The 20,727-nt window shown below is 42.8% G+C and overlaps 1 pseudogene; it reads left to right on the top strand.

Annotated features, from left to right (window-relative positions):
• Positions 1–3,834: 3,834 nt before the first annotated feature.
• LOC138988229 (nitric oxide-associated protein 1 pseudogene) lies at positions 3,835–15,547 on the top strand (annotated as a pseudogene).
• Positions 15,548–20,727: the final 5,180 nt, after the last annotated feature.

The raw sequence follows: 20,727 nt of genomic DNA, 5'->3' as shown, positions 1-20,727 counted from the left end.
TACTGGCACAAAAATAGAAACACAGAACAGGAGAGAAAGCCTGCTGGGCATATAAAAGCTATGTTTACACTACACCATAGTCTACTAAGCATTATGTCTAAAAAAAATGTAGGGGCTTCCCTGGTGGCTCAGAGGTAAAAATCTGCCTGCCAATGCAGGAGATATGGGTTTAATTCCTGATCTGGGGAGATCCCACATGACATGAAGCAACTAAACCTGTGCACCACAGCTACAGAGCCTGTGTTCTAGAGCCCAGGAGCTGCAACTACTGAGCCCACATGCTGCAACTCACACACCCTAGGGCCCATGCTCTGTAACAACAGAAGCCACCTCAATGAGACTACAAAGCCACTACATACCACTAGAGAGTAGTCCTTGCTCTATGCAACTAGAGAAAAGCCTGTACAGCAATGAAGACCCAGCACAGCCAAAAATAAATAAAATAAATAAAATTTTAAAAATAAAAATCAATGCACTCACCTTAATTTAAAAATACATTTTTTGTGAAGAAATGCTAACCATTATCTGAGCCTTCAGCCACTCATAGTAGTAAAATCAAAGATCACTGATCAGAAATAATCATAAAAAACATAATAATGAAAAAGTCTGAAATATTGCAAAAATTGCCAAAATGTGACACAGAGACATGAAGTGAACACATGCAGTTTAAAAAATGGCATCAATAGATTTGCTCAATGCAGGGTTGTCAAAAAGCTAAATCTGTAAAGAATGTAATATTGTGAAGCACATAAAGAGGAGCAAAATTTTTAAAAGCATGCCTATAAATACTTGTCAGCCCAAGGTAAATTCAAATTTTCCTTCCTGGAACTTTCCTATCTGGAACCTTCTTCCCAAATATTCTCCATCCGAAGTTAGTTAAATCCCCAGATGCTGAACCCACCCATATGGAGGGCTGACTGTACTTAGAAGTCATCCACTAATATATGGTAACTGAAGCTACAGAGAATGAATGAAATCATCCAGGAATAATGTGAACAGCAGAAGAGAATGAGAAAAAAAGTCACACAGGTAAGAATTATAAGTGAGAGGGATGTAGCAAATGGAAGGAAGGAGTTTTCATGGAAAAGTAATCAATAGTGTTGACTACCAAAGGGTTTACATAAGGTTTTAAAAACGTCCATTTGATTTGCGTCAATTGAGATGTCACTCATTTTCTTAAAATACTGAAAGAAAAAGGAAATATTAAACGTGTTTTCTCAAGGACAACAGAGAGCTAGTATTTCATATAAAAAGAAGCCAGCTCAAAAACAAGTGTCTAAAACCTGATGAAAGTCAAAGTGAAGTTATTCAGTTGTGTCCAACTCTTTGTGACCCCATGGACTGCAGCCTACCAGGCTCCTCAGTCCGTGGAATTTTCCAGGCAAGAGTACTGGCTGCTGCTGCTGCTGCTAAGTCGCTTCAGTCATCCGACTCTGTGCAACCCCATAGACGGCAGCCCACCAGGCTCCGCCGTCCCTGGGATTCTCCAGGCAAGAACACTGGAATGGGTTGCCATTTCCTTCTCCATGGGACTTTCCCAACCCAGGGATTGAACCCGAGTTTCCCGCATTGCAGGCAGACGCTTTACCGTCTGAGCCACCAGGGAAAACCTGATAAGAGCATATCTAATAATGATATCAAAGGACACAAGCAGGAATTTAAGGAAGACTCAATGCTAGAGCAAATGTGATCACCAATCTAACATTAACTCTTTTTCCACAGGATTATTATACATTGCTAATGAGAATATTAATTAACACAATCAACTACAGTGGTCGCTTGGAATCGTCTAGCAAAATGTTAATAATTTGTGTAACAAGTGTCCATTTTCTAACCCGAAATTCTATACCTAAAAATTTATCCTGCAGAATATACGTGTATTGAACAAAATGATATGTAGAAGATTACTCATTACAGCACTGTCTGAAGCAGAAAAAGACTGGAAATAACCCAACTATACATCAAGACACAACTTTATAGTATATCCATACAAACTACGTATCTGTGAAAAAAAATTAGGATGTTCTGTATGTACTGATATGAAACTCTTTTGGATATAGATATATAAAGCAAAAAATAAAAGTACAGAAAAGTGTGAAGTTACTTTTGGTCTGTAAAAGCAGGAAAAATAGAACACTATTCATATTTCTTTGAATATAAATGAAGCATCTGGAGAGCTAAGAATCTAGAACAGTGGTTACCTACAGAGGAGATGGTGGACAGGACAGGATGGCGGAAAAGAATAAGACCTCACAGTTAACATTTTCATGGTTTATGAACCACGAGAATATATGACCAGCTCGAAAATTGAGCTAAAAAACGGTTTCAATTTTGAATGTAATGATTTCTAGACTCAAGATTAAAAGGTGACAGAAATAAATAGTAGAGTTTAAGCTTCTTCTATTTTCTCCGTGAAGCATCTGAGAGAATAAGGAGAAATGAAAGGGTTGAAAACGGTATAAGGAGCTAGAAGAAAACGACATATGAAACAGAAGCTGTAGAGAATGAAATTGGGAGCTTTGGAAAATACACTAGACATGACTAAGAATTCTACATATTAAAAAAAAAAAAGATATGTTGACCATGTTCAGTAAAATACGTGCCACCTAGAACTGTGTCATCTTGTGGAAAGAGGATATGTAAAAGTCATCTTTTAGGATAATTTACATAGGCACATGACATCATGAAGAAATGCCAAACCAGATCAATCCCTGATCCCTACCGCCCACCCCATTCTTTGTCACTGGTGTATTTCCAGAGCCTAGCACAGTGCCTGGCACAGGCTGACCCTCAAAAATTCAACAATTCAATAAATCCATTAACTTTGGCCTTAAGGGAAATCAAGAAAGCAGCCCTTTGCATCAAAGTCAGAACAACGGAATTTGTCCTGTTTCTGTACGCTATTTTCAATACGCGAAGGGAGTGTCAGATTTACCGAGAAGACAAGGGAAAGAAGAGTCCCTCCGACCGAGATCATAAAGACTGCGTTTCCCGAACCCTCCACCTCTCAAAATCCCGGACTCCTTCCCAGCCTGGAGAATGTGGGTAAACGACTGGGGACGTGGTCCGACCGGCCCGGTAAAGTGAAAGAATGTTGGTCTCTCAGTCGCCTCCGACAGCAAGGACTGTAGCCTGCCAGGCTCCTCTGTCCATGGAACTCTCCAGGCAAATCTCTGGAATACTGGAGTGGGTAGCCATGCCCTCCCTCCAGAGGATCTTCCTCACCCAGGAATCCAACCCGAGTCTCCTGCATTGAAAGCAGATTCTTTATCGCCTGAGCCACCAGGGAAGCCCAAGAGGTACCCTGGATCGGGAAAGTGAAAGTGAAGTCGCTCAGTTGTGTCCGACTCTTTGCGACCCCATGGACTGTAGCCTGCACCAGGCTCCCCTATCCATGGCATTTTCCAGGCAAGAGTACTGGAGTGGGTTGCCATTTCCTCCTCCAGGGGATCTTCCTGACCCAGGGATCGAACCCAGGTACCCTGGATTGGGAAGGAGGCCACAAATCCTCCATTCGTTCAGCCCCCCATGTTTCCCCCCTTAGATGGCTCGCCGCGGAGTATTCTGAATGTTCACGTACCCTTGTGTGTGTCACACATACTGATTAACGGTTCACGACACTCTCAAAATCACACAGAATGGCCGAGCAGCCACACACACACACACACACACACACACACACACACACGCGCGCGCGCGGCGTCAGACGAAAGCACCTCTCCCAGAATACTCTGCGTCTTACACTGGAGGCGGGAGGGGCGGGGGAGGGAATATAAATTATGCGCCTGCGTAAAGCGTAGGTTAAGGTTTCCTAACGGCTAGAAATTCTGCACACTCGCAAATTGTAGGCGGACGCTTCAAGCTGTTTATATACGGGGAGGATCGCTCCTACACGCTTGGCCTCGGATATAGCCAATGAAAAGTTTTTGCTTTTTAGTGCTGTTACATAATGACACAAGGGTTCCTTGGTGGCTCAGCCATACAGAATCCGCCTGCCATGCAGGAGACGCTGGTTTGATCCCTGGGTCGGGAAGATCCCGTGGAGAAGGAAATGACTACCCACTCCAGTATTCTTGCCTGGAGAATCCCATGGACGGTGAAGCCTGGGGTCGCAAAGAGTCGGACACGACTGAAGCGACTGAGCACGCACGCATAATGACACATGGGGAAAAAGCCAAGAAGATGTACTAATAAAAGGTTTCTATTGTGGCTATAAGTCTGCGGCATTCGATTTTCAACTTTTTTTTTCCTCCTACTTCCAAAGACAAAAACCCGAAGATTTTAAAAATAAGATTTTTTATTAGCGGGCAGTGCCAGCGGCGGGGCGCTGAAAAGCCTGAAAATGAACAGACCCTCACTCGCAAGCCTATTCCACCAACCCACTCTAGTCTTAAGTCCCCGATATCTTTATCTCAGCTTCAAATGGGTTCTTGGGCCATAGAGCCTTCATCGAGAGAACTCAGGCGATTAGACGCGGAAGAAATAGCTTCAGTGCGACGCTGACGAATGACAATTCTCAGATACTCCCGGCCTGTCCCTGTTGTTTCACCAGCCACAGTGCTCCTGCCCCAGGTGGCTCCGCCCCTTTGCCCTCTCCAGCATTAATTATGCTGCCCGCGCGCCTTGCTTGCAGACTGCTCTGCGGCTTCCTGCGGAGACCCACTCCCACGTAATACTCCCATGTAGTGCGCCACGACGTCCGGGAGACGCTCCTCGAGAGGAGATGCGCGGCCGACTCCTCCTCCCGGCACCCAGCGCCTGGGACGTGGCCTTCCCCGTGGCGCGATGGCGACTGGGGGTAACCCAAGAGGGGCTGACCTGGAGGAGAGTTTTCTGTTCCCCGAATGCGTCCAGGATTCGGAGCCGGAACTGACCCTCCAAGACTAGCTGTGGGAGCTGCAGCAGCGGCGGGAGGGGAAGGAGCGACAGCGGCAGCGGCGACGGCAGGAGAGGCGGCAGCAGAAGTTACAGGCCAGCCAGCAGGTGCTCCCGGCCCGTATGCCAATACTGCTTAGTGTTGGTGCATCAACAGCGCGCCCTGCGCCTTCAGGTGAGCCAGGAACAGTTCCTGGAGGTGGTGAGCGCCGCTCTGCGGTGGCCGGAACCCGCCCTGGTGTTGTACAAGGTGGAGCTGCTGGATCTGCCCGACGTCCTGCTGCTGCACCTGCCCGGCCGGGTGGGCCCCAAGCAGCTGATCATGCTGAGAAGCAAGGTGGACCTTATGCCCCAGGACACTCCCGACTACCAGCAGCGACTCCAGGAGCGACTGTGGGATGGCTCTCGGCGCCGGGCTCTTGCCGCCCCGTGGCTACCGAAGGCCACAACATCTCAGCGGGCACAGGCCACCGGATGGGGAGGAGAATGAGAATGTTCCGTCCAAGATCCGCACGGTACTCAGAGCCGTGTGGCTTATCAGCGCCAAGACTGGCTATGGAGTTGAGGAGTTGATCTCCGCGCTCCAGCGCTCCTGGCGCTACCGCGGCGACGTCTACCTGGTTGGTGCCACCTACGCTGGCAAGTCAACTCTTTTCAGTACGCTTCTGGAGTCCGATTACTGGATCGCCAAGGGCGCTGAAGCTATCGACAGGGCCACCATCTCCCCTTGGGCTGGTTAGCCTTGGGGCACCCATCTCCTTCGTTTTCATAAAAGTTATAAGTCTGATCATGTTTCAGGCACCTAATTCTGTATCCTTCAATGTCCAGCAGGGGCTCGTGGGATGCTTCCGTCTAAAAAAATTCTCTCCCTACTTTGGTCACATTTCTCTTCCATATCAGCTTAGTGCTTGTAAATTCAGTATAGGTTGTAGTAACTTTTCAGTAGAAATAATTATAATACTCTGATGTTCAAGCCACTGTTCTAAACACTGAACCAGGGGACATGGTTCAGTGAACCAGGGGACAAAGCAGTGTCTGCTCTCTTGGAGGTTTCCCTTGTAGCTTTAGTCCTTTGTTTCTCCAGAAAATCCTTTACTCTCTACACCTCCTCCACTCCTGTCTTCCTCTTTATATCTTGAGTTTACTCATGAGAATACTATACAGATTTATTATTATTTACTTATTTCAGGTTGTGCTGGGTCTTTGTTGCTGTGTGTGGGCTTTCTCTAGTTGCAGCCAATGGGGACTGCTCTTCACTGCAGTGCAGGGGGCTTCTCTCGTTGATCACAGGCTCTAGGGTACATGGGCTTCAGTAGTTACCCCTCCCAGGCTCTAGAGCACTGGCTCAGTAGTTGTGGTGCACAGGCTTAGTTGCTCCACAGCATGTGAAATCTTCCCCGGATGGGGGATGGAATCCGTGTCCCCTGAATTGGTAGGTGGATTTTATCCATTGTACCACCAGGGAAGTCCCTACTATACAGATTTAACATTTGAATTCTTCACTAATGCGATATGATTTGTGGCTTTGTTGAGAAGAAACGTCAAATATGTGGCTTTAAGAAACATCTGTAATAATTGCAAAATAGGTGCTTCTAAGACCTTGTTTTTATTTCAGTTTTATATGGGTTGGTAGACTTGCATTGTATAAAATAAGTTCCTTCTTTCTTCCTTAAGGGAAACCAGTCAGCTTGGTTTACAGTTGTGGCTTCCAACTTTCTTCCTGTTTTGTTGGAAAAGGTGGATACTATATATCAGAAGAAGCACATGGGTTATACGCTACTGAAGGTGAGCCAACATGATTTGATGGTTGAATAGTTAGGTTAATACACCCTGGTAGTCCCACAGCCCTGATAAAAAGCCTTTGTTGGACAGAACCATCTTTGTTACACCATCAGCTAGCTCTCCCTGACCTTGTTCACCTTGAGGATTTTGGGTATAAAGTGAGATGGGCTCTGATAAGAAAGGGGATGTTGGATTGGACTGATCCCAGGATACTGACAGAGCTTTTCTCTAGGTGACACTGTCCAATATGGTAGCCTTATGTGGCTAAATAGCCAACATGTGGCTATTTCAATAAGTTAATTAAAATTAAATAAACTTTAAAATTTAGTTCTTTACTTGCACTAGCCACTTTTCAACTGCCCAGTGGTCACATCATTTCAAAAAGTTGCACTGGATAGAGATGTTGGTTTTTCTCACAACTGGGTGATGCTCCTGACATGTAGTGGGTGGAAGCCAGAGATGATGCTAAACATAATGCGTGCACAGGACAGCCCCTCACAGCAGGGAATTATCTGGTTCACATGTGAGTAGTGCTGAGCTTAGAAGCCCTTGTCTGGGTAGAAAAGCTCTCCTCCCAGATTCTTAACCACAGACACTTAGAGACTATCGTACATCTTCTCTCCTGCTTACTTGATCCTTCCTTTGACCTGTTAAGCAGTGTGAAAATTTCTCTGATCTTTCAAAAACAAAACAAAACTCAGTGTCCCACTCCTTCCTCTTCTTTACAATCAAGCTGACTTCTGCTCCTCACCTCCCATCCTCTGCAGTCCCTGCTGTGCCCTTTTTGTGCCACTGAAATTGTTCCAAGTTCACCAGAAACTGAATGGGGCCTATTTATAGTTCTTTAACCAGACCTGAATACACACTGTTGGCTAGCCTGTAGTGTATGATGGTTAAGATCACTGGAGCTAGGCTGGGTTCAAATCCTACTCTGCTCCACCACTTAGTGAAGCTGTGTGACTTTAGGCGAGTTTCCTTTACCTCTGTCTGTTGTGACCACACCATGAGGTTGTGGAGAAAATCCAGTGCCAGGGCACCGCTGTCACTGCTGTGTAAGTGTTTGTGGTGATGAGGAGGGGGTTGGGACATAGCTCCTGCAAAAATACCAGGTGCATCCAATGCAGATGTGATTTACATTAATGAACGCTCATACAACTAAAAATAGGTCAAAATGCACACCCGCCTTTCAACCAGGATAAAACCAACCTGACTTCAGAAGCAAATGCTTCTTTCTCTCTGGACTAAAAAAGCCAGACTGAAATTAAGACTCCATTGAAATAACTGGCCTAAAGTTGATGCTCCAGACACATGTAGGATTTAAGGGGAAGGCTCCACCTTCATGCATCTGTGTAGTCTTCAGGGTGGACTCACTGATGCTTCTCAAAGCGACACCCAGGCTTCTCTCCCCTTGTAATACAGTTTCTTGGGCCACTCTGCCTCCTCCTTGCCTTCTGGTTTTCATTCATCTCCCAAGTCAAAGTCAGTCCTGTCTCCTAATCATCACTGAGACCAGCCTCACAGTCCAAACTGTAGCCTGCTTTCTGAGATTATGAGGTATAATGTAGACTCGTTTTATTGTCTTCCTCCCACCCCTACCCCACTACAGCTGTAGTTCTCAACCAGGCTTGACTCTTACCACAAGGCAACATTTGGCAAAGCCTGGAGACAGTTTTGGTTTTCACAACCGGATGGACACTGAGTAGAGGCTGCTAAAGGTCATGCAGTACACAGGACAGCCTCCTCCGACAAAAAATTATTCAGCCTAAAAGGTCAATAGTGCTGAGGTTGACAAACCCTGCACTACACAAATTTTTCCAAAATACAAAGCAGGTCAAGTATTATGTTTTATTCTTTTCTCTTTCCTGCATATAATTCCTTGTTAGTTCCACATTACTGAGAGAAATCTCAACTGATAGCCTCATCACTATTACACACACACACACATACACCTAACATACTCTACACACTTAAACTACAGTTCTCTGAACTCATCATCCTTTTTCCAGTTTTTTGTCTGTACATGATTCTAACCCACAATACCTTTTCACTGAGTACTCTATTTTTCAAAATTCTGCTCATGTTTTCCTTGACCAAATCACATTAATTACTCTCTTCACAACCATAGTACTTAATAGAGGACTCTCATCACTTTTCTTACCCTACAAATTATTTACTTGCTACTTCCACCTTCTGATTTCCTGTGGGATCAGGGACCATATTGTAACATCTTTGTGTCCTTAGTGCTAAACACAGAGAGATCTATTAATACTTCCAATACATGGAAACACTTGTAAACACAGAGCTGAATCTTACCCATTTGCCATGTACCCTTCAATTCTAGTGAGGTAGGGAGCAACTTCTGTCTAGCTAGGCCTGTAAGAAAGGTGTTTGGAAGGTTGTTGCCTTAATTGCCCAGTTACTATGTCTAAAGCTTTATGGAGGGCTGTCAAAACAGTGTAAGCTAATAAAACAAGATTCTGCTGTCTGGAGGTGACCACCAGATGGATGCCATGGGGCCCTTGTCACTGGGATCTGTAGGTTTCATCCTGTCACAGAGCTCCTGGCCTTTTCATTTGATCTAGAAATGATTGAGGGTCTTTATCAATATTTTAATGTTTAAAAGGGTTTTATTATTGATACCTGTACAGTACTATTGTATCAGTGCCTTACTTAATATTAGAGTTATCAGGGGTTTCATTTGAATTTCCAAATAACTTCATCTCTCCCAGTGGAAGGTTCCAATGGGTGGAGAAGAAAGAATGGCGGGATTTCCTCCTCTTATTGCTTAAGACATCACATTAGATGAAGGATTTGAGGAATCTGAAGCAGTGGCTGACATCAAGTTCTCCTCTGCAGGTAATTTTACACCAAGCACTTTTCAAAAGGGGAATAATGTAGCCTTCCTGATGTTTTGGGCTTCCCTGGTGGCTCAGACGGTAAAGAAACTGCCTTCAGTGTGGGAGACCTGGGTCCATCCCTGGTTCAGGAAGATCCCCTGGAGAAGGAACTACCAACCCACTCCAGTATTCTTGCCTGGAGAATCCCATGGACAGAGAAGCCTGGTGGGTTACAGTCTACATGGTCCCAAAGAGTTGGACACGACTGAGCGACTAACACATACACACTGATGTTTAGCATATTTTTATAGTTGTGTATAAAAATATCTATTTTATGCATTAAAATATGCATGTATATGTTGCCTTAACCGACATTAACTGAAAATTTTAATAAATACATGCTAGATTATTCATAAGATGCAACCTACTCTGAAAATGAATCTGTACATTTTCACAAATGCATTGTATGCTTTAAAAAAAAAATGGAGCGAGACAGCAGTAGCTTCCCTTGGGTCTCCACCTGGAGCTGTGTTTGGTGTTTTTAATAGGATGGTTGCTAACACCATCTGTATTCTGTTGTGTGCCTACATAGGTTGGGTAGCAGTGAGCCCAAAGTTTAAGGACTGCACCTCTGATGCTATATACCTCAAGGGACAGTTCTGACATTGTACAATCTACAGAAAAAGAAAAAAAGATAGCTGTATGAAGCTGACCTGTTCACACTGAAGATCAACTATATAGAATATACTGTGTACATCACATTGCATTTTATTAAATATCGCTATAATAAAGCCCCTTCACCCTTTTTAAACTACCAAGGACCATGCCTCTTTTTAATGAATTGAGTTTGTAAACACATTTTTTTTAGTAGGGCATGTACATGTGCGTATCTGTGATTCAAAAATACCTAAAAAGGAGTTCTGTTACATTCAGGTTTCTCCCACTAGTATTTGTTATTGAGACCAGATGGCATTTCTTATTTAGAATCTAAAGAGCAGCTTAGCAGTTGGTGTAAGAGAAAATGGCAGAAAGTCAATGTCTCCAAAATACACTGGCTTAAATGAAAGAGAAATGAGTAAGTGGCTGTGCTTCAAGTAGTCAGCCAAACACCCAACAGTGGAACACTCCGTGGCTTCCCTCTCTGGGTCTAAGGTGGTTGCTCAGGTTGTCATCCTTACACAGCAATGAGAAAAAGAGAGTAAAGAGCACGCAGTTACCTTACTGAAAAAAAGGGAAAAGCTGGAAGTTGCCCACATCACAGTGTCCAGTGGGCAACAGTTCCATGGCCACACCCCTCCATGGGGAAGCTGGGGGATGTAGACGGAAATGCGGAGTCAGATTTTTATTACTAAGGGAAGAAACAGTGAAAGAAATCTGGAAAACAAGTAGGTTTCCCTTACGTGATCTAAACGTACCCAAACATCTTAGAAAATGATTTATATCTTTTTTGGTATCTGAGATCTATTCTGCAAGGATAAAGCACTTCCACTATTTTCTCAGCATTTGCCTGTAAACACTGTACATAAAACACTACACCAGTCAGAAGTCTGTACCTTTATGTATTCTTAGTTGAGTAAGTGGCATTATAGCTGTGGACAATGAATTGGTGAGTCAAGTCCCAGGTCCCAGTGTTGAGATAAACGCTCATGGAGTAGGCTGGCCTGAAATGCAGATCCATGAACTTCCTGTAGACTCAGGTTTACCATGAACTTAATACTCCAGGTTCTCTGTCAACAGGTACTCTAGCCCCCTTCTCACTAAGTTAAGTCATTGTTGGATAAATGGTATTTTAAAATGAAACTGGTTAAAAAACAACAACAACAAAAAAAAACTTCATAGATCTCACTTTCATCATGTTTCAAAGTGAATACTATTGGCATATTGGGGAAGGTGGTACTATATGTGCATCCGTCGTCCCTAGATACTAAACACTAGCATGTAACATAAATGCCCTGCCCCATTACTCACTGTGACATTGGAGAGCCCCCCTGGCATTTCCAGACCCACCCTCTAGAGGGTGGTGGCTTCCCACGTTGAGAAAATGATAGTTGATTTCTATTTTGGAGAGAATGAAATACTGTTAACTTTACAAGTTAAAATTGTGACCATTATATTTCTATGTACTGTTCATAGTTTGTAGCTTAGTCCTGAATCTAGACAAGAAGATAATATGGTAAATGTGCATTTTAGAAAAATACAGAACCCAAAAACTGATGCTGTTATTTACCTGAAAACTTACAGGCTTTTAGACATCTTGACAAAGATTCCATTTTTAAATGTTCAAAGTTTATATCCTCAGGTTTCTCTTACTTCTAATATTCAATGGTTATGGTTAGATTGAGGCATATCCAAGTGTTCCAAGGTATCTTGCTAAGTTTCAAACAGTAAAATTTACTAGGTAAATTTCAGTTTCACTGGTTGTGTTAGTTAATCTCTTTGGGTCTTCATTTTCTCATCTATAAAATGAAGGAATGACACTAAATATTTCTCAGTCCTTTCTATGATTCTCAGCAAAAGCAGACAGGAAAGCCAAGAAAGGTTGGTTACAAGACCTCAGATGAAAAAGGCTGTCTGAGCATAGACAGTGGAGACGGTGCTAGGATTTGTTATTAATTTATAACACATTCAGTCAACCTAGTGCAGCCCAGAATGATAGCCCAGTTGCTCTATCCAATTGATCCAGTGTGGATTTGCTTTAAGAAAGTTCTCTTACTGTGTTGGCTTCCGAGCATTAGCCAGCTGATACTTCCTAATCCACTGATCTCAGGATGAAGACTGACTTTCTGTCTCTAATCATTTATACTGTGGCAGCACCCGGCAATCAGGAGAGTAGATATTAATGGCAAGGTGTCAGGACAGCCCCTCATGTCCACAGAACAGGGGTTGTTTTGAGGGACTAGAAAATGATTAAGCAAATTTTATACTAGTTCGTTTACTTGGTTCTGCAGACTTGTGTTCAGCATGTCACCTCTTTTGTATTCATGACACTGTAGAAGTAAAAATGTGCAAAGAGCTTTTTGACTTCTGTGATATTAAATGCAGTTTTATCTTTTTAAAGTTCCATTATCTTTTCTCCCTTCTGTAAAACACAGCATTTTCTTCAAAGTTTCTGAGACAAAGTGATGTTTAACACATTTTGTTTTTCATCACCATAACCAGCAAGCCCTACCCATCACTGGGGCTTTACTGTGTAGTTCCCCAGTGTCCTATTTGTCTCTGTTACTTGCAACACGTCCCATGACAACGGAAAAGTGCAGCACAGACACAATCCTGTGTGCTTGTGCTTCTTGCTCACTTACTCTCTGCTAAATGGAAATCAAGGCTGGTTTCCTGCAGATGACTAACTTGGAGCTCCAGTGGCGCCAGACATGGCAGACCTCTTATTGCTTCACAGAGTAGGCACCCTGTGCTCCAGCTGAGGTGAGCTGTTTTGTAGACGGCCTCTGATCATTTACCCTGGCTTCCCTCCCACCTGGCTGTGTCTTATGAACCAACAATCATTTCCATTCTTTCTCAGACTGCTCCATTTTCTCCTGGCTGCTCTCCTCCCTGAGGGATTGTTTTCTCTCAAATGTCAAAGAGTGACTCTTAAACAATAAGAACAGACTTCGGGCTCGTGTGAACCCAACAGCACCTCTGCCTGCTCTTAATGTCTCTGTCCTGTTGTCTGTCCCACTGATGCCTGGTAGTGGGTGGGAATGGCTCAAGATTAGTATTTTAACATCATATAGGAACGATGCTTCACTTCATACCTTCATGTCAAAGACCATCAATATTTTCTCATTTAGAACAGAAGTTTCATGATCTGAATATTTTTAGGTCTGCTGCTGCTGCTGCTAAGTCGCTTCAGTCGTGTCGAACTCTGTGCAACCCCATAGACAGCAGCCCAACATGCTCCCCCGTCCCTGGGATTCTCCAGGCAAGAATACTGGAGTGGGTTGCCATTTCCTTCTCCAATGCTTGAAAGTGAAAAGTGAAAGTGAAGTCGCTCAGTCGTGTCTGACTCCTAGCGACCCCATGGAGTGCAGCCCACCAGACTCCTCCATCCATGGGATTTTCCAGGCAAGAGTACTGGAGTGGGGTGCCATTGACCATCCTTAAAAAACCCACATCTTGGAGCCGCAGGTTCCTGTTTTTCAGAAGCTTCCTTTTGCTTCTCAATTCTCAGAATTTAACCTGGTGGAAGCACTTGGCTGTAGTATTCTCACTGGTAGGTATAAGATGATGCTTAATCACAGATACTATCAGTACCTCTGGCCAGGAACATTGGTAGAGCTGAGAAAACTGAGGCCAGACACACACACACACACACACACACACATGTGCTAGAGACCACATCATCAGGTGATTTTGAACATGAGAGATTACCAAAATTCTTCCTAAGTCTTCAGTAAGTCCCTGGAAAACAGCCAGCATGAATGAATTAGGAAAAAGAGAGAACTTTTTTGTTTTGGCAGTTGGTTTTGCCTTCCCTAAAAAATAGCAAGACAGGAGAATTAAATTTGCTTAGTAGCACTGATACTTTTCTAGTGTTTCTTCCTATCCTGCCTAAAGACAGAACCTCAGGACAGTTGTATTTGAGGCTATTCACAGAAATGGGAATACCAGACCACCTGACCTGCCTCTTGAGAAACCTATATGCAGGTCAGGAAGCAACAGTTAGAACTGGACATGGAACAACAGACTGGTTCCAAACAGGAAAAGGAGTATGTCAAGGCTGTATACTGTCACCCTGTTTGTTTAACTTCTATGCAGAGTACATCATGAGAAACGCTGGGCTGGAAGAAGCACAAGCTAGAATCAAGATTGCTGGGAGAAATATCAACAGCCTCAGATATGCAGATGACACCACCCTTATGGCAGAAAGTGAAGAGGAACTAAAAAGCCTCTTGATGAAGGTTAAAGAGGAGAGTGAAAAAGTTGGCTTAAAGCTCAACATTCAGAAAACGAAGATCATGGCATCTGGTCCCATCACTTCATGGGAAATAGATGGGGAAACAGTGCCAGACTTTATTTTTCTGGGCTCCAAAATCACTGCAGATGATGACTGCAGCCATGAAACTAAAAGACGCTTACTCCTTGGAAGGAAAGTTATGTCCAACCTAGATAGCATATTGAAAAGCAGAGATATTACTTTGCCAACAAAAGTCCATCTAGTCAAGGCTATGGTTTTTCCAGTAGTCATGTATGGTGTAAGAGTTGGACTGTGAAGAAAGCTGAGTGCCGAAGAATTGATGCTTTTGAACTATAGTCTTGGAGAAGACTCTTGAGAGTCCCTTGGACTGCAAGGAGATCCAACCAGTCCATTCTAAAGGAGATCAGTCCTGGGTGTTCTTTGGAAGGATGATGCTAAAGCTGAAACTCCAGTACTTTGGCCACCTCATGCGAAGAGTTGATTCATTGGAAAAGACTCTGATGCTGGGAGGGATTGGGGGCAGGAGGAAAAGGGGACGACAAAGGATAAGATGGCTGGATGGCATCACCAACTCGATGGACGTGAGTCTGAGTGAACTCCGGGAGTTGGTGATGGACAGGGAGGCCTGGCGTGCTGCAATTCATGGGGTCGCAGAGTCGGACATGACTGAACTGAACTGAACAATTACCATGATCATATGATAACCCATAGAGCGCCTATTTCTTTATAGTCTTTTAATACTATGAATAGATCTTATTTAAACATGTACAATGAGCCTGGCACTTTTAAGCACTTTACATTAACTGAATCCTTACAACAACGCCATGCTGGAGGTATTGTTATTACCTGCATTTAGAGATTGCAAGCTAAGGTTCATGTAATTAGCCCAGAATTAAGGCGTGATGGATCTGTGATGCCAAACAAACCCAAGCAGTTGTGCTCCAGCACCTTGTGGGTTTAATTATACAGTAAAACTTCATTTTTTCCCCTTCTGATGTACAGTTCTCTGTATTTTAATATATGTATAAGCTCATTAACCACCATAATAAAAATACATAACAGTTCTAACAGCACCCAGTTTTATAATCACCACACAACAGTCCCTGTATATACTAGAATCCATCTCAAATCTAAAGGTGAGAACTTTTCAACCTTAGGAGGGACACATCTCAGAAAAGCAACCCATTTTGAAGATCTCAAAGGTAGTGCCACTTAATTCTCTCTTTAGCTTCCTTTGAATCCTCCCATATACAATTCCAGCCTAAGAATATTCCTCAGAGCTAGCATGTGAGTGTGAGATGGGCTGCACCCTTGCTAACTTCAGCAGTGGTGTCCAAACTGTGTCCCACTGTGAATTCTGTGCTGTCTTACCATCTCAGACAGTTTTAAATCGAAAGTGCTTCCATGACTGGCTGGGAATCTTTACACATTGCTAGTGAGCTTTGCCAAGTACCACGGACAGATCACAGCATGCGTGGAGATCCTGACTCACAATTCTGATTAACAGGAAATTACACACACAGGAAATTTGGAATGCAAATACACAAAGAAATACACCAGTAAACTATCCTAAAAAAGAAACTGATTTAAAAAAACTAGTGGTCTCTATTTCTTCACATATCAAATAGCTTCAAAACATTTAAAAAATTAATTTGGCCTTAAAATTGTTTAAAAATGGCCTTGCCTTTCTCTTTGACCACTCATCCTGTTTCCTATCCCTTTTCATATCTTACTTTCACTAAAAGGGGATCTTAGTGGCACAACTAGAAGCCTTTTATTATCTCCAGTTTTCTCAACGTTTAACATCTAGCTGGAAGAGATTTATCACTTTCTATCGTTCACTTTAAGGTTAAATATTCAACAGGAAGAAAAAATTGGAGAAATGGTGACTACTTTCCCTTAAATACCAGATAGTATATTTTATTGAAATACTTAAGGAAAATGTCTTTTTCACTGGATGAAAAAACTATTATGTAAATTAATTCCAAGAAATAAGCACAACATTTATAGCATGGGAAATTGGATGAGGTTGCTCAACAAAGGAAAACAATGCTTAACAGTCCCATTTACTAACTCACTAATTCAGCATGGGTTCAGAAAGTTCTAGGTACAGTTGCTCATTTGTCAATTGGAAATGCTTCTTTTAAAACTACATTGAGGGCATAAATTAGGTTTGTATCTACACTTGTTGCTGAGTAACTAACCACCCCAAAGCAATGACTTTAAACAAGCTTTGCTCTGATTCTTCGTTGTTGTTCCATCACTAAGTTGTGTCTCTTTGCAACTCCATGAACTGCAGCCTGCCAGGCTTCCCTATTCACTATCTCCTGGAGTTTGCTCAAATGACTGTCGACCGAGTCGGTGATGCCATCCAACCATCTCATCTATATCCGTTGCCGAGTGACTAACCACCCCAAAATTTAGTGACTTGAAACAGCTTTGTTCCAATTCTTTGGTCTGGCAGTTTAATCTGGGCTCAGATCAGTGGTTCTTACGCTCTACGGGTCATGCATTTGCAGACCTCACTCCCATGTCAGGAACTTCAGCTGGGATGGCTGTTAGCAGCTGGGAAGCCTGGGTCTTTTCCCATGGCACACTCTACCTAGGATCTCATCCTGAAGTAGGCCAGTTCAGGCTCGTTCACAGGTGATGATGTTCAAAAACAGCATGAGTAGAAGTTACAAGGCTGAAGCTCACAATTGCACAATGTCACACTGCTGTATTCTATTGGTCAAAGAAAGCTGCAGTGGCAGCAGAGACTCAAGGTGATGGGAAAGGCTGCCAAGAATCTGTAGCCATTTTCATCCACAAGGTTTCAGCATGTTCATCACCTTGAGGAAAACACAGTATAACATGCTGAGAGTCAATTACTAGGTAGGTTGATAAGAAGTCCAGGGTCCCTGAGGAGGAGAAAGGGGTCTAGGGCTCTCAAGGAGAGGACAAACGTTTTTTTCCACATTACTTTGTCTTAGTGAATATAACAATGTGTCTTGCATATTTTAATTTCATGGCTGCAGTCACCATCTGCAGTGATTTTGGAGCCCCCAAAATAAAGTCTGCCACTGTTTCCATTGTTTCCCCATCTATTTGCCATGAAGTGATGGGACTGGATGCCATGATCTTTGTTTTCTGAATGTTGAGTATTAAACCAACTTTTTCGCTCCCCTCTTTCATCAAGAGCGTCTTTAGTTCTTCGCTTTCTGCCATAAGGGTGGTGTCATCTGAATATCTGAGGTTACTGATATTTCTCCCAGCAATCTTGATTCCAGCTTGTGCTTCATCCAGTCCAGCATTTCTCATGACGTACTCTGCATATAAGTTAAATAAGCAGGGTGACAATATACAACCCTGACGTACTCCTTTTCCTATTTGGAACCAGTCTGTTGTTCCATGTCCATGCTACAGTAATCAAAACAATATGGTACTGGCACAAAAACAGAAACATAGAACAGGAGAGAAAGCCTGCTGCGCATATAAAAGCTATGTTTAGCTTCTGGTTAGATATTATGAACTGGTTAGACATTATGATAGAGTGAAGGCTGCTTAAAGACTACCCTCTTTATCATGTTAATATAAATAACAATTATAAATTGAGAACCTTCAGATTAGGCTGAAATCCTTTTCACCACCACTCCTAGTTGCTCCATTTACCACAGCATCCATCTGCCCACGTAATATTCTTCACTTAATCAGAAAAGCAGTGTGGCACAGATCTGCCACACTGTGTGACACTAGGCAGTTTGCTTGTCTGCAGGAAGCAAAGTGGGAATACCAACCTACTTCTTGGGGATGTTGAGAGGATTAAGAGGTAATGCAATGTGCTCAGAGAGTGCTTGATATTTAGGACTCCTCCTGCATGTTCATGTGAGATCTCCAGTTCCCTGCAAAATGCTTCCCAATTATTTCCAGGTATCCCTAAGGGTGGATCACATGGATCATGAATAAGGCTAGCCTACTCATGTGTGAAGTCAGCCAGTCCATTCCTCTCCAACAACAGCTCTCTTTAGTGTAATTTCACACTCCTGCACACAGGCCACAGAGCAGAAACATGCAAGTCTCATCACTGCACTGCTGCCATGACTAACCTGCAGAAAATTCGTGTTCATTACTACCTCTACCAAAGAGGCTAGCTCAGTACTAACACAGCAGTGCAGATTCCTGCCCTTGGCTCCCTCCAGTCCCTGGGTAATGCAATCACTATAGCTGCCTCTGCTCCTGTTAACTGCAAGGCCCCATGCTTGCTACTAGGTAAACTTCTCTGCCTTACTCTCCATATATGTAAGATGTGCTGTATCACATCAGAAAAACCTTTCTTCTTCCATGCAGATAAAAATCCTGCTGGCATCCCCACACTAGTTCACCAGAAATGGCAAAATTCCAGCTACTATTGTAGCTCATGCTCAAGCAGGGACCTCTATCTTAATTTGCAGCTGATAGCTCAGTTGGTCAAGAATCGGCCTGCAATGCAAGAAACCCTGGTTTGATTCCTGGGTTGGGAAGATCAGCTGGAGAAGGGACAGGCTACCCACTCCAGTATTCCTAGGCTTTCCTTGTGGCTCAGCTGATAAAGAATGCGCGTGCAATATGGGAGACCTGGGTTCCATTCCTGGGTTGGGAAGATCCCCTGGAGAAGGGAAAGGCTACCCAGTTTTCTGGCCTGGAGAATTTACTTAGCTTAGAAGGGTATCCCCCACTACCAAATAGGGTAAAGTGAGTAACTCAGCACATGAAACAAGAACTTAGGTCTATGGGGGGAAAAAAGCTGCTCTTGATAGAGAATACCAGTTACCATACAAGTTATGTAACTGATTTAAGCAAAAATCAGTAGATGCTAAAATCAATGGGTGTGTTGAAGAATAAGATAGTTTTATTGTATCAAGCCACAGAATTATAAAGGGAAAAAATAACTTTGCAATGGAGAAATATGATGGACAACACCTTAATCAAATAATAGAAGTTAAAACACCGATAACAGCATCATGTCTCTTCTGATGTAATGTACCAGTACTTACTATTCCTGCCAAGATGCATGACCTGATGTGAAGCAGGAGGAAACAATTACAATACTCCAAATAAGGAACATTCTTTAAACAGCTGGCATGCACTCCTCAAACTCTTAATGTTGTAAAGGACAAAAGCTATGGAGTTGTTTCCAATTAAAGAAAACTGACAACCAAAGGTGATGAGGGATTAGGAGCAGGGAGGCTGTTAAAGGTTAGTATTTCATGTGGCACACTTTGAACACAGACTGTGGATTAAAGACTACACTAATCTTTAAAGAAGGAATTACCTGGTAGTTCAAATGGTAGTCTGCCTGCAATGTGGGAGACCGGGTTTGATCCCTAGAGAAGGAAATGACAACCCACTCCAGTATTCTTACATGGAAATTCCCATGGATGGGAGAGTCTGGCAGGCTACAGGCCATGGGTCACAAAATGTTGGACATGACTGAGTGACTTCACAATGCTTAAAGTCCTGAATTTCATCATTGTAATATAATTGTATAAGAGAATGCCCTAATACAAATTGAAGTATTCAGAGATGAAGAGGTATGCTTGCAACTTAATTTCTTGGGTTCCACTACATACTGCGTACATACTAGAAAGGAAGTATGAATGGTGGATCCCAAAGGGGTATACAAGATTTCACGGTATACTATTCTTGCAATTTCTTTGTAAGTCTTAACTTTTCTCAAGCTAGTTTCTTAACAAAATCTCTTTCTCAAGACTTGCTATTTCCTGCTACATTGACTTTCTAATGCATTCAGAAAAATATCCTACTCTATGAACAAAGAGATTTCTGCATTATCAAAACCTTAAAATTACAACTACTACTGAATATTAATTAGATGAAATCAAGGAAACGTACACATACGCACCACAAAACACCACCCACACAATTATTCTTGTCCTGGGCAATTAACAACTATTTGCCCTTCTAAGGGCCAGATACTATTTTAGGTGCTTGAGCAAAGCAATGAACACAAAAGCATTCTTATGGACACTACAATATAATTGAGTAAAGTTGTGGCTATGGTTGTTCAGTCACTAAGTCACTGAGTAAAGTAGTGGACACAAAAGCCCACATACCATTTTAACATTAAACTCTACTATTTTACAAGACACATTAAGACAAGTAGGTGGATTATACAACTTACTCATGTCAAATAAAGGAAGGACTTTATATATGTAAGGATATTTACTCTCTTATCTAGTGGAAAAAGTCTTAACACTAAAACTATATCCCAAGCACTAGACTAAGTGCTCAGTAAGTATTGAACATTCAAACCCACTCTACAGATACAAGGACCATATTACC

Source organism: Bos mutus, chromosome 6 (genome assembly GCF_027580195.1).
Source record: "Bos mutus isolate GX-2022 chromosome 6, NWIPB_WYAK_1.1, whole genome shotgun sequence".
In the NCBI taxonomy this organism is placed as follows: Eukaryota; Metazoa; Chordata; class Mammalia; order Artiodactyla; family Bovidae; genus Bos; species Bos mutus.
The sequence above is the reverse complement of the archived record's forward strand: the minus strand, read 5'-3'. Positions and strand labels throughout refer to the sequence as shown.